General features: G+C 37.7%; 1 protein-coding gene across 1 annotated transcript in view; it reads left to right on the top strand.

The window, feature by feature from the left end:
* Positions 1–1,065: 1,065 nt before the first annotated feature.
* The window catches only part of LOC135440031 (UNC93-like protein), a 30,178-nt gene continuing 16,639 nt past the window's right edge, over positions 1,066–14,604 (top strand). Inside the window, exon 1 of the mRNA XM_064698993.1 lies at positions 1,066–2,212. The gene's annotated coding sequence lies outside the window, so the exon portion shown is untranslated. The remainder of the gene's footprint in view (positions 2,213–14,604) is intronic.

The following is a 14,604-nucleotide window of genomic DNA, read 5'->3' as shown; positions in this document are numbered from 1 at the left end:
TTGCTGACGGCGATGACAAAAGATGACGAAAAGCGAAGCCAAAAGCGACAACGACGTCGGTTCATTTAAGCAAACAAATAAATAATTAATAAATTAAAAAATGAAACAATAAAATGGCCAGTTGTTTGTCAATGTTGTTGTTGTTGTTGTTGTTGTTTCATGAGTATGTTATGGCTTGTTTGGTGGGGCTTTTGTTAAATGCGGCTACTGCTGCTGCTGCTGCTGCAGCTGCTGCTGCTACCGCTGATGCAGCGTCTGCGCCTGCTTTTGTTTTCTCGTTTGTTTGCTGGGTTTTGCATTCAACAATTGACGCAGGCTCTGACAGTGACACACAAACTGCGGGAAGCGAGGGAACGAGATGGGGATATAGCGATTTACGATTTACGATTTATCAATCGCGGCATGCAAATCGTTTTTCATTAACAGCAATTATTATTTAATTATTGCATTAAGACATGCTAAACGACAGCGGCGACGTCGCTGCCAATCCACCGAGACAGAGACCGAGACCCAGACCCAGACCCAGACCAAGATCAAGGAGTACACACACACACACACACACACACACAAAGTCACAACCATTTGAGGAGGCGTGGCTGAATCGCAATTTCTAATGAAAGTTGAAAAGCGCCGCTCGTGCGATTGGCTGAAATGTGTCAGTCCCACGCCCCACGCCCCACGCCCCACTTCCTCGCCACCAACAACAAGACAGGCAACAAACGTCAACAGCATCGAGCAAGTTTGAAGCAAGTTCGAAGCGGCAACGATGCTGCGCAGCCAGCGACGGCAACAGCAGCTGCGACGCAGCGTGCGCAGCACGCTCACCCACACATACCACGAATAGAGCCGCGAAAAGCTTACGATTACTATGAAGCTGCAGCTTCGGTTAATTTACTCCCTCTCTCTCTCCCATTGTGGCGCTCTCTCGGCGCCGGCGCAGCGCAAACAGCTGCTGCTGCTGCTGCTGCAGCTACGCCGCGACGCTGACGTTGACGGCGTGCAAACAGGATCTGAGCGTATATTACGTAGCGGCTGGCTTTAAGCCAACATCATTCCCAAGCCGAACGCCAACAACAGCTGCCGTCGCTCCACACACACGCTCCACGCTCCAAACACGCTCCACCCGAACATCGAGCAACGATCTACGATAACGAGCAGCTGTTTTTTGGGCACGTTGTCAGTGCCAGAGTTATCTGGCCGCATCTCTGCCAAAACGCAAATTTCCAACGCAGCGGCGCAGCGCAGGGCCCCCGCCCCCAGCCCCATCACAAGCACCCCCGCAGGGCAGCGACAAGTGCAAAAAGTGAAGTGAACTCCACATACGAAAGCATCGTTTCGTCGTCGTCGTCGTCGTCGTCTGCTCTCTCGTGTCGCGTTCGTGTTGAGCTCGTGTCTCGCTCGTTTCTCTCTGTCGCGCGCTCGGCTTGCGCGCCGCTTCAAGTCCCATTGTAAATTACTTGCAAAGTAAAATTTAGTCTCGGCTTTTAATACCGTTTTAGTGCGTTTTCGAGTTGGTCGTGTTTTTTGTTACCAAAAAAAAACCAAATAAAGAAAAACTCAATACAGAAAGGCTTAATTCTGCGGCTGTGACAATTCCAAAAAAAATATAAAATAAAATAAACTTTAACATCAGATAAACCTTTTTTTTCGGTTTTCTTTAATATTCCACAATAACTTTGCGGACCGCAAGCAACAACAATTTATTTTTGCACGTCCTGCGCAATAATTATTGGCAGACTTTATAAGAGACTATCATCAACAAAAATTAAGAAAACTTTTTTTTTACAATTTGACATTTTGAAAATTGAACGGAAATGTAAACTACTCGCCCCCGCCAACTGAGCCTCGCTTCCTGTAAATTAAGAACAAGCATTTTTCGGTTTCGCACGCCGCAAAGAGATAAATTTTGCAACAAAATTTGAAAGCAACAAACATTACATAACACTTGACTGCAAGTACAAAAATACATATTTAAAAGTATCATAAATAATTTAAAGAAATAATAAAATACAAAACGATAAACAACCATAAAAAAAAAAAAACAAAAACCATAAAGCTCAAAACAAATTCAAGACGGAAGTGTATTTTTTTTCCCAAAGCCGCGCATCCTGTTTGAGCTTTTCGCGCACACACACACAGACACAAACACACGCACACTTTGAGACGCGTAACTGGCTCGCGCTCTCGCACACGTATAAGAGTTGTGGAAACGGTAAGTTGCGTACTGTAATTGCCATTACATTTACATTTTGACTTTGTTAAATACTTAGCATAAATAGCGCAGAACCGAATGTTAATATAAGAGAGCGCACATAAGAGGCGGCAGCAAATGCAAATGCTAATTTTATGCTGCAGCTATTATAAGTTGGCATAACATAATGAAAATGCAAGCAGTATTAGACTGCTGAGTATAAGAGCGGCAGTCTTGAGCGTAAAATGCAAAAAAATAAAAGAAAAATGAAACCAAAGCACAAATAACAATAATAAACAAACATTGCAATGTGCAATATTGCACATAGTGTGTTTTAGTAACAGAAACCATAAATAACGCCGCGTCTCAACTAACTCTAAGTATATTATCAAACAGTTCTAATGAAAACAGAGAAACACCCACTGCCACACACACACACACACACACACACACACACACACACACATTGGTGGCTAGTGGGGTGGTTAGCTGGTGTGGGGCACAGGCGGCGACAGCACGCGCGCTGTGCAGTGAGTTCATAAACAAAAAACCCATAAAAATAGAGTAAACCAACAAAAAGGAAATAAACAAAATATAAATAAATAAGTATACAACAACAAATAAATTGCTTTGCCTAAGCGCATGCAAATTTTAAATGCCCAAAAAATAAATAAAAAATAAAGAAAGGAAATGTGTGCAACGCCCTTTAACTACAATACACTACAATTTCGGGCTGTTCGGCAGTCGCGTATGTCGAGTCACCCCACCCCATCATAGCCCAGCGTAATTGACATCTGGACATCAGTTCAGACGCTTTGCCTCAAAGATTCGCACAAAAGTTTAAATAATAATAATCAGAATAAAAATAATAATAATTATAAGAATAATAATAATAATAGTGAAAATAATAATAATAGCAGCCGCAGATTTGTGGGCAGCTGCCGCAGCGTTTTAATTGTTTTGCAATTAACCAAAGCAAGGCCGAAGGGAGGGCGGGTTGGAGCTGCTGCTCAACGCTGGCTCGGATCGTATCGATAGCCCATTGCCCAAATGTGGCCATGTGACGCCCAATGGAGCAGCCGCTAGTGCGAATGCGAATTGCCAGTGCGAAGGCGAGTGCGAATGTATCTTATGGATACGTCCGCTGTTGATTTAGCTGTTGTCGTTGGCATGCGCGGCTGCATGAGCTGTCTGTCTGGTTATTTAAGCGCTCAACGCACATGCGCAGTTTTTCAATGCCCAACCACAGGGCAGATGTGACCACAAAAAAACCAACCCACCTGCACACACACACAACTCCCCTTCAGCTGAGCCTAGGCTTAAACAGCTCCAAAACAACAACAACAACAACCAAAATCAGCATAGAAAACTTTCACTGCTCGCGACGTTCCAGTTTCAGTTTCAGTTTTCGATTTGCTTGAAGATGCGCCCATAATGCGACTCAAAATTCAAAGTCCAATAGATAGATAAATGTGTTTTTTTTTTCTATTTTTTACTTGTGAAGTTTCGAGCGGATTTCCGCCGCTGTAAATTGTACACTTCCAAGACAATTTGCATAAATACATGCTGACGATAACAAATCACCTCAAAAAACATACACACGCAAACAAAGTTCTAATTAAATGTTACAACTGCGAAAAAAAAAAACAAACTAAACTAAAACTAATTTGCATTTTTTGGAGAGCGACAAAAAGGTGAGAAAATTATTTCTACAATAATTGCGACAGTCGAGTCAAGTGCCTACTTGAGTGGAAAATCAATGCACTTCCGCAAAATCGCCAAACACACACACACACACACACTCAGCGCGCATACACTCTCACATATAGCAGTTGCAGATACTCGTACGAAGATACAAAACAGCAGACAAACAAACAATTTGACGGGCGCGCAAACTTTTTAATTATTTATAGCAACTGCGGCGCCAGCTGCGACAGCGACGCCAACTGCGACGTTAATAACAGAATTCGCACTGCGCATTGCATAAAATAAGTTAACAATTTCTAACTGCACATAACTATATACAAATATATCTTCCAAGCCTAACCCAAAGATAACTAAAATAAGCTCTTTTTAATTTGCCTAAAAATTACATAAAATGTAATATACATTAATATATTATATTATAATTAATATATTATAAGTTAAGTTTTATAGAAACACATTTTGTGTCAATTATGCTCAATCATTTTATTTATTTAAAACTGTCTTGTTAAAATAATAAACGAATTGTTTATAACCGAAATTGGCCGAAAATGTACAGTAAAGGAATTTATATATACATATATTGATCATCCGTCGGGTGGTCCAAACTTTAGTTCTTCTTTAGTCAAAATGAATATAGTTTTTTGCAAAATATTTTCTGTTGCAAAAAGTCTACAAGATTTTCCAATTAAATATTTTTTATTTAAAATGCAATTTTCATGGGCTTCATATATGTTTATATATAAACAAAAGGATTATCTATAAGCTGCCTAATAAATATCATATGCGATTTATATTTAGATTTTAGCCACAATTCATTGTTTGGCTCACTGTGAATTTATTTGGCAGCTGACAGTTTGAATTCAGCGAATGATCAATTTAACAGCCCGTGAAAAGGCAATTTTTTAATTTGTGGACATTTTTCAATATATTTAAAGTAAATCACTGTTAATCATTATAAATAATTAAATAGCAAACAAATGAAGAATTATTAGTGAAAGAAGAAGTACGCATATTATTTATTAACATTGTCATAAATCAGCACTGTTGTATAACAGCTTTAAGCTCTGTTAAGCAGCTCTGTTAAGCAGCTCTGTTAATGCGCATAACTCTTCTCTGTTTAATATAAATATGAAATTGTTCTATATACGCATTAGCCATTAAATGAACTTAAAAATATGTTTTGTTATCAAAGGGTATTTGCCACATATGCCTAGGGTATTTTTCAGTCTGGCTTTGCGTCACATTCTCCTTGCCTCTTGCCAAATTTGCAATGAAAATAACATGCATTTATAATTTGTTGCACTTTTTGTTATTACGTATTGTGTTCGACAAAGTGCATTTTAATTAAAACATATTATAACAAGATGCGTATATATACATATATTTATATTCAAATATATTCTATCTGTTATTTATAATTGTATTTACATATTACTTTTTGCACACATGCATTTTGCACAACAAAATAACTTTCGCCCTTTTTATTTTTTGGCCTGAAATAAGCCTTGTGCTTGTTGCTGTTTGTTTGCCTTTTGTTGTTATTAATTTTTTGTGCACATTTTGCGCAATTTCTTGACAACAACGTCGACGACTCCTTCGCACTGTTTCTGGCTGATGACGTGTGGTTGTTGTGGCAAAATGTTGATAATCATTTTTGTCTCTCTGTCTGATTGTTGGGCTTGTTATCGCAGCGATCGTTTACACAATGCCGCCGCCTGCTGCTGCTGCTGCTGTTGTTGATGATGATGAGCAGCGGCAGCAGCAGCAGCAGTTGGCAGATTGACTTTATTACTCATACGCCATGTGCGCCTGCGCCTGCGCCTGAGTCTACGTCCACGTCCGCCTCTTTGGTACGGCAGGTGCCAAACAAGCGTACAAATATTTGAACATGCCCGTTAATATAATTTGCAAATAATTTATGCTCACTTGCAGCCAGGTAGGCAGGCAGGCAGTCTGGGTACCTAGGCAGGCAGGTAGTAAAAACAACAAAACTGGAGCGGCTGAGATTCTTTTCAGCTTCTTTGCAGCTAGTTTACCCGCATGTTATCACTTCATTAAGAGTCGAATGTTGCCAATTGACTTGCCGAGATATGCCTTGAAAATCGGGCAACATCATTGAACAACATGAACGAATTTTAACAATAGACGTCGTGCATATCTTAAAAAAGAAATCAATGAAATCACATTATAAAGACGGCTGCCAGCCGCTAATTAGCATGTCAAATAACCCAAAAAAGGAAAGAAAACAAAAACAACAACTATGAATATCAACAATTTGATGGCTAATCAGTCTAATAGGCTGACAAAAACCACAACTCAGACATATGTATGTGTATATAGTATATGCAGATCAAGCAAATGCGAAAGGTTTTAGCCTTAAGTTGGCACACTCGACAATTTTCACTTAAGCACTCGAACGTGTCCAAAGCATTTAACATTATCAGCTCAAATCGTACAAGAATATCGAAATGGTCAGGTAATTGCTATTTGGAGAACCCGCGCTAAACATGTTTAATTAGAAGTGTACACTCGAAGAAAAAACTTCGTGTTCAAATTTGGGACTTTCGATTTTTTCTTTCAATCAAATCTAACTCTAGCTAAAAACGTGCCACAACACATAGATAAGTTCTTGATAATTCATAGCATTAAAGCAACATAATAAATCCTAATTCAAGAGTTCTGTAATAGTTCTAGAAGAACTTCAACTTCGTATACTTGAAGAAAACATGCAGCTTTATTCTAAGCCAAATGTTTTCCTTTTCACATAAATGATTTTTTATGTTATCTCTGATTTTGACTGATATGGGTATTTCTATTATAGGTCTTTAACTGTTTTAATAGACAGAAAGAAAAAAACAAGAACTAGAAAATATCCAAATAAATATATATTATAATATGAAACAATTAAGGTTTAATATGAAAATTTCTGTAGACAACATTTGATTGTGATCTGCTAACAAAGTTTCTGTCAATTTCTCTGAGCGTACGCGGCTTAGAAAATAAGAAATCCATCATTAAATTGGTGTACACAACATTTCAGCTTGATTTGAGCATAGAGTTTCTGCATATTTCTCTAAGTGTACGCCTTGCTGCAAGCCAGACGCGTTCTAAAATGCCAATTGGACTTGTTGTTTGGGCCAACGACTCAGGCCAGCCAGAAGTGCTCAGCAGCAGCTCTTTTGTTGACTAGTGTACACTAATATTGTGGCTGCAGCTGCGACTGCCATTTCGGGACTCTCCAGTCCAGATTGCATAAGCGGCCAATCCGAAAAAATTCCAAAAACAAAAAACAAAAACAATAACACAGGCAACATACACAGCAGCCCTGATCGGAAACTTGTTTTTTTATTTATTTTATTGTAATATTTATTTATATTTTTTCCTTTTCGTTTTGTTTTCTTTGTAAACGAAATTAACATTAAATGCGAACGCGAAGGCGAACGCGACCTTAGAATGGAATTCAAGGCACTCGGAAAACCGCCGAACTTGGTAATTTTCCATAGCTGGCTGCAACTGGGAATCTTGGGAGCTTGTGAGTCTTTCAACGGGTCACGGCTTTCACCTCAAAACAACAAGAACAACAACAGCAACAACAAAAGCAACAACAACAACAACAACAACTGGCAACTGTCTGAACCGGCAGCAATCATTATGACGCTGACAATGACTATGATAATGATGTTGATGTTGATTTTGATGTTGCTGTTGATGATGTTTATGATAAGAGCTGCCCGCGTTTACGGCCAAACCTTTATTGTTATTTATAGCCAAATAATTGCCGCTGACGACGATAAGACGTCGCGAGGCCCTAGCCTCATGACCGTCCAAAGTTAGTGGCAACTGCCACGTTTAACCAGCTGATGAGGCTGGGGCCAGTCAGTCGAGGTGAGGCGTACCGAGGCGCAATATGAAGATCACTTTGCACCGAATCGTCTGATAAGGTTTCGCATTTCATAACAGCTACAGATACAGCGCCTATTAGTCACGCACTCGCTATATTCAGATATTTATTCATATGATAAGTAGAGTGTGAATGAATCTCGAGTCACGCAGATTATTCCTCAAGTACTTCCCTTTCGGGCTGACTCGCAGTTTATTGAATCTAATTTGGTTTATATGACGCTATCAATTCAAAGAAGAACAAATGGAAATCAATATGGTTATGTGTCAAACAGAGCATAACAGAGTGTAACACTTAACAGCACTAGCTAACATAGGCAGCTAGAGATGTATTGCTTGAGATAGACTACTTAACATAGGCAGCTTGACATAGACTGATTTACATAGACCGTTTAACATGGGCTACTTAACATATGCAGCTTGACATTGGCAGCTTTACAGAGACTACTTAACATAGGTGTCTTAACATAAGCAGCTTAGCATAGACTACTTAACATGGGCTACTTAACATTTGCAGCTTGCCATAACCTCAATTTATAGCAAGTTGTCGAAATATTACCCATGGCATACATTCAAAATAGGTAATATTTTTATTATTATTATGGATTTTGATTTCTTTTTGCTTTTTCAACTGGCAATCGAATTATAAACTACGCATATCAGGCGTGGGCTAAATCAATTGGGCTTTTCCCCGGGCCAACACATAACGTGGCAATAGTTAGCATCTGTGCGCCGCAGGCGGGGGTTGGGTGAGGCTGTGTCATTTGTTGGGTTAGCTCATTAGCATCATTTTGGCTTGACAGTTGTTACAAATGAGACGCCAATGAGAGGGCAGAAATATGAAAATACAAATAAAAACCAAATAAGACCAATATGAAACGTAGCGCAATTGAAATTGAAGCTTGAAGCGAACTGTGCGAAGCCTGACTGAACAAACTGAACACTTAATGACCAGCAATAATAAACGACTTAAGAACTCGGCTGTAACACAAAGGGAAAAAATGTGATTAATTTGCATTGAAAAACAAGGAGGCGTAAGTCGTAAAAAGCAACATTAAGCAGCTAAAAATGGCCAAATCCCGGATAGGCAATCGAGCAACAGGTGGCAATATGCATGACAAGGCAATTCGCAAGTGCCGCCTGAGCAAACATAAATACATACATACATATATGCATATATATATTTGCCGGGGCCAAGCCCTGTCCACATTACCATCACAGCCAACTGCCGAGCACTTTTATCAGAGCAGCTTAATCCAATAAGATTCTAAATGCCAACTGCGCAAACAAAACCAACAAGAGACAAAGCACTTTTTGGCCATCCCGAAACACAAATAAACCTTGGAGCTGCTAATCGACGGATGAGCGAAAAACCAAGATGAAGTACAGCGCAGAAATAAAATATGACAGTAGAAATATAATAAAAATAAAAAAAAAACACACACACACACACACAAACTGGGCTAAGCAAAGAAAACGGAGGCTAAAATAAAAATTATAAAACAAAAATAAAAAGACAAACGGCTTGTCGCAGTTTTTTCCGTCAACTTTAAAGCTCTCTCGCACGCATTTCACATAAATAATATGCTATGCAAGCAATTATTCTTACGATTGTTGTTTAAATGATCATAAAAAAACAAAAAACAAAAGCTAACAAAAAATATAATAAAAAAAAAAAAAAAACACAAAAACAAACAAGCAAATAAGTTAACTCTGTCCGTCAAAAGCGGAAGCTATTATAAGTGATTAAAAAAAAACCAAGTATTAACTAACAGCAGGTAAATAATAAAAATAATAATATAAAAAAAAATTACAAAAAAATTAAAAACAAAAAAAAAAAAACAAATTGATTCGCATCGAATGCGTAGTACACAACACAAGTCACAAACTCAAATAAATTGGAATTGAAATTGAAATTGAAATTGAAGCTCAATGCAATGTTTTGTGTTTGTTTAGAACTTTGTGGAGTTTTGTTAATATTATTATTATTATTATTGTTGTAGCTGTTGCTGTTTTTGTTGTTGTTGCTGTTGTTGTTGTTGTTGTTGTTGTTGTTGATGTTGCTGCTGTTGCCACTAATTGCATTCTAATCGGCGACGAAGGTCTCGGTCTCGGTCTCGGCCGCGATGGCGGTCGCAGTCGCCGTCTGGCAACAGTACAAAAACACAAACACACACACAAGCTGTGAGAGCAAAAAAAATAGATAGATAGATAGATAGAGAGACAGTCAGACAGTCAGTTAGGTGGACGGACGGGCTAGATAGACTAGAATACTAAAAACTGCAACAAAAACAAAATTCATTCGTTTAGTTTGCGCTGTGGAAAGCAGTTGGCCAAGACGCATCTCAGCCGCAACTCAGCAAACGGTGACTGACCACAGCGAACGGCCACACGGTGCGTATGTGTGATGTGTGCAAATACATACATATATACATATATATATACATATACATACATAAATACATATGTATTTATATATATGGTAGAGGTTTGTGGCATGTGCGATCGTTGTTTTTAACATTTCTCCTTTCTCCCACATTTACCTCTGCTGCCTCTTACCTGTTGTTGCTTGTCTCTTTTCCTGTCATGTTTGTTGCCATTGCATTTGCCTCGACGGCCCACGGAGCGTATGCGCAATGCACTTGCCCTAGAATACTTATGTTTACAAAACGGCGCTCTGTCCTCTCGCCTGGCCGTTGGCCAACAATTCGAGTATTTATTTTGATGCCTTGTTGATAAAAATCATTGGGATCGCCACATACTTACGACCGCAGTATACTATATATACTACATGTATATATACTATATATATATATAATATTATTTGACTTGAGAATTGAACTAGACACAATTTTAACAGTTTCACAAGTGTAGTAAATTCAGCAGCAAGTTCAAATATTATTTTTAAACTGGGTAATATCAAGAAACAATTTACATAAATCATGCAACAAAACAATTTCAAATCAAAAAACAAACTTGGCTCAAACAGAAATTGAGCCAAAAATTCCAACAACAACAAATATAGCAAACAAATTTTGAGCCTGAGCAACAACAACTGCAAAATCAATTAATTAAAAAAGATATTTATATATAAATAAATGTATATTATATTAGATGTAAATTTGTCGCTGCTCTTGTTGATTTTGTTTAATTATTAACATTAATTTGCAGTTGGCATCAGTTTGTAGTTAATTATTAGGCTTTTGGCCCATTGACTGTAAATGTGACAATTTGAGAGCCGCAAATACATTTTGGCCAATGGCCATCGCCAGCTCGGGGGTGTACACTAGCCAGCAAAAAAACACACACACACAGCAATAAGAAAAACAAAAAAAAAAACTCTAATAATAGTTAATCTACACAGATAGCCATTAAAATTTGTGTGCTGAGAATTGGCTGGCGGGAGCGGCTCTTTGGATCTGAGCCATTTGCATTGTGCTAACAAATTGAAAAAAAAAAACAAACCAAAATAAATAAATAAAAAAAAAAAATTGAAAAAAAACATGTCACACACACACCAAAAAAAAAAATGGGAAAACTAAAACAACAATCTCTGGGCGAAAATTACAGAAAAATTAACACGCAACTGTGCACACAATAATCGTATTAATAACAATGATTTTTTTTTAATATACAATATATGTGTATATATTTATTATAATCACATACATGCACATATGTAACGCCAGCAAATACATGCATGTATATGGCATGCGAACAGCTCGGCTTTTCCAGAGCCAAACGCCTGTTGTGATTTCCGTCCTCCGTTCTTTGTGCCCAACGACAAGTGCTTCGAGTGCTTCGCGTGACTTTTGAGCCATAAACTATGTGTGTGTGTGTGTGTGTGTGTGTGTGCGAGTGTGCGAGTGTGCGAGTGTGTACTTTGTGCTATTATATAGCACCATTGTAATCCCTGGCCATATATTGAATGTTGGCATTTATTGCCGCTCGCTAAAATCACTTCGTTAGAAAAAGCAAAATCACAGCTTAATCAAATTTAAATTGATTGATTTGCCTGCTATATAGATTAGCTGGGAGTCAACTGTAAATCGCTCGCTTGTTATCAATGGCAAAACTTCCCTAACTACGCAATGATAAGGCAAAAGAGTTAAATAAATAATTGCTACAATTTATGATTAACATTGGCTTCTAGACGCAATCTGACCAAAGGCTACAGCCATACTATTTCGAGTCTGAGAACAACAAGTCTTAGCTTCTTTCTCAGTTTTATTTGTAAGATGTTTATGTTTAATAAATTACAAATAAACTAGACAGATTTCTGTTATTCACAAAAATAATAACATTTCTCTTGATTTTTTATCAAAAGATAATTATTCAAGAACTCAACAAAATATCTTATAAAAAAAATCTATACAAATGTCTGCAACTTTGTAAGCAACTGCTCCGATTGTATAATCAACGATTTAATATAAGTAGGAAAAAAAGGGCAAAATAAAAAAATTACGTATACGTAATTTAAGCGATTCATTGATTGCAGTCAGTTGTGATATTTGTTTTTTAGTTTTTTGTGTCTTTATGCCGTTGTCATTTTAATTAAAAATTCAATACGAAATATTTGCCAGCAAATAACAACAACAACAACGACAACAAATACGAATTTCAAGTAGCGCGCCTAATGAAATGAAATCAGCAGCTAAAAATGTTGTCTAAAAATAGTCAAATACCTGGACACAAAACCAGTACCCAAGTCCCCTTCACACACACACACACACACACAAGAAGGCAACATGCACGTGACTAGCAAAAAAAAAAAAAGGAAAAAGAAAAAGAAAAAGAACTTTAAAGAGCGGCACTTGGCATAAAGATTTATTAAAATTGATTAGGGCCAAAATTGTTGCTAAAGCAGTTGTTGATAGAAACTCTAAGGAATTGCCGATATATGAATAAAATATATATTAATAGATCTGTCTATAGAATAGAGAATATACCATTGCCAGTGCAGGCAACAATGCGAATATGCGAATATGCGTATATGTTATATTCACTGGCCATTTAACAGCTGTGCTCGTAATGCCCTCTGAATGGAGAAGCGCTATTTTTAGATGAGCACTTACAGTTAATGCTCGCACACGACTGAACAATATCAAAAAAAATAAATAAAAAGAAAGAAAAAAAACGTGGGGGTTCAAGTTCACATCCCTAGCTGCGAGCTAGTCTGTGTGTGACTCAACGTTTATGGGATTGGGTCGATGCGCTTCATTAGCAAGTCAATCTTTAGTTGATTACAGCAATTATTTGATTAATGGTGCTAATCGTCACACAATATATTTTATAATTATGACACTTGATGCCGTTTCCGATTACTGAATAATTACAAATCTGCTATAGAAGAAAATTGAAGAAAAATTCAAGCGTTTATTAACACTTTTATAGTTATCAGCCTAATTTTGTTTTAAATAGCACGAGCGTAGTGGGATAATAACATCACACTTTCATATACGTACATGCTCAGATGCTTACACGACTATGTTAAGCATTATGCTTAGCCATATGTTAGGCGTAATGTAAAGGATTATGCTAGGCATTCTGTTAGGCATTGTGTTAGGCAGTCTGTTATCTATTATGTTAGCCATTATGTTAAGGATTATGCTAAGCATGATATTAAGCATTATGTTAAGTATTATGCAAGGCATTTTGTTAAGCATTATGTTCAGCATTCTGTTAGGCATTATGTTAAGCAAATTGTAAAGCATTAGTTAAGCACTCGTGATGAGAAGAATCAGTCAGTCAATTCGCTTATATAGATCAGTAAGAGATTGTATTCTAATATTCGGAAATACATATAGTTCACTTTACACATGCTGCTAAGAGGATAGGGAAGAACTCGATGTGTGATTGTTGTACTTGAAATTTCGTTTTAATGAACCTCTTCAGATTGCTTGCTTATCAATAAGTTTCGTTTAGCCTTCGACTGGGCAATGTAATGATAAAGCTGTCAGTCAAATCAGACATTGACTCTTCTAATAGGACATTAGCTAAATATTACGTATACGCGATATTTCAAGGATTTTACATTTGCGAGCTGCCACACTGCGCAAAGTGTTGCCAGACAGTGTTTACATACATGCAAGGTATACTGTTAACATGGCTGTTATTCGTTTCGCAACACTGCAAACTGTAGAATTTAAGTGTTAATAATTTTGCTTAACTGGGTCATCTTCTCTTCTTAACAATCTAACAATATCTGACTGCTTTAGAGCGGCATGATCTCAGCTTTTAATCTTAGCTCTTCAGGGTTGTTGCCCTATTCCACTTGAAGGCGGCAACACTCTTTGGAGCCCCAACTTGGCAATACTTGAAGCTGAAGAACAGCCCATACACATGTCAAGTGCGCTACCCTTCAACTTCTCAGCTCTCATTTTATTGACACAAATGTGCGTATATTTAATGATCGACTCACAAATTTAAGTTTGCATATTGTTTTTGTTGGGTTTTTATTTTTTCGTTTTTCTGTTGCTGTTTCTGTTTCTGTTTCACTCGTTAATGAGCAATGAGTGTTGGGCAACAACAACCCTGCAGGGTTGCCACCACCTGCCAGTAAACAGCAATTATTCTTCATTAAGGAAGGGTATATTTTGCATAGTGCGATTAGTCAGACTGAGTTAAGGCAATTAACGCGAAATGGAAACCAAAATCGTATCACTTGACAAAAAATCACAAGCCCAAGCAATTGATTGTGCGCCTCTGCCTTCCAACTAAATTGGCCCAATCACCAGTTAATCATAATATTTATGATCTGCGACAAATCACAGCACATAATCACGCGCTAATAACTGGCCTGGCCA

This window comes from Drosophila montana, unplaced genomic scaffold, assembly GCF_035044405.1.
Source record: "Drosophila montana isolate Dmon_TW-CO22-7 unplaced genomic scaffold, ASM3504440v1 contig_1624_1, whole genome shotgun sequence".
NCBI classification, from domain to species: domain Eukaryota; kingdom Metazoa; phylum Arthropoda; class Insecta; order Diptera; family Drosophilidae; genus Drosophila; species Drosophila montana.
This window is presented reverse-complemented; position numbering and strand designations above follow the sequence as displayed.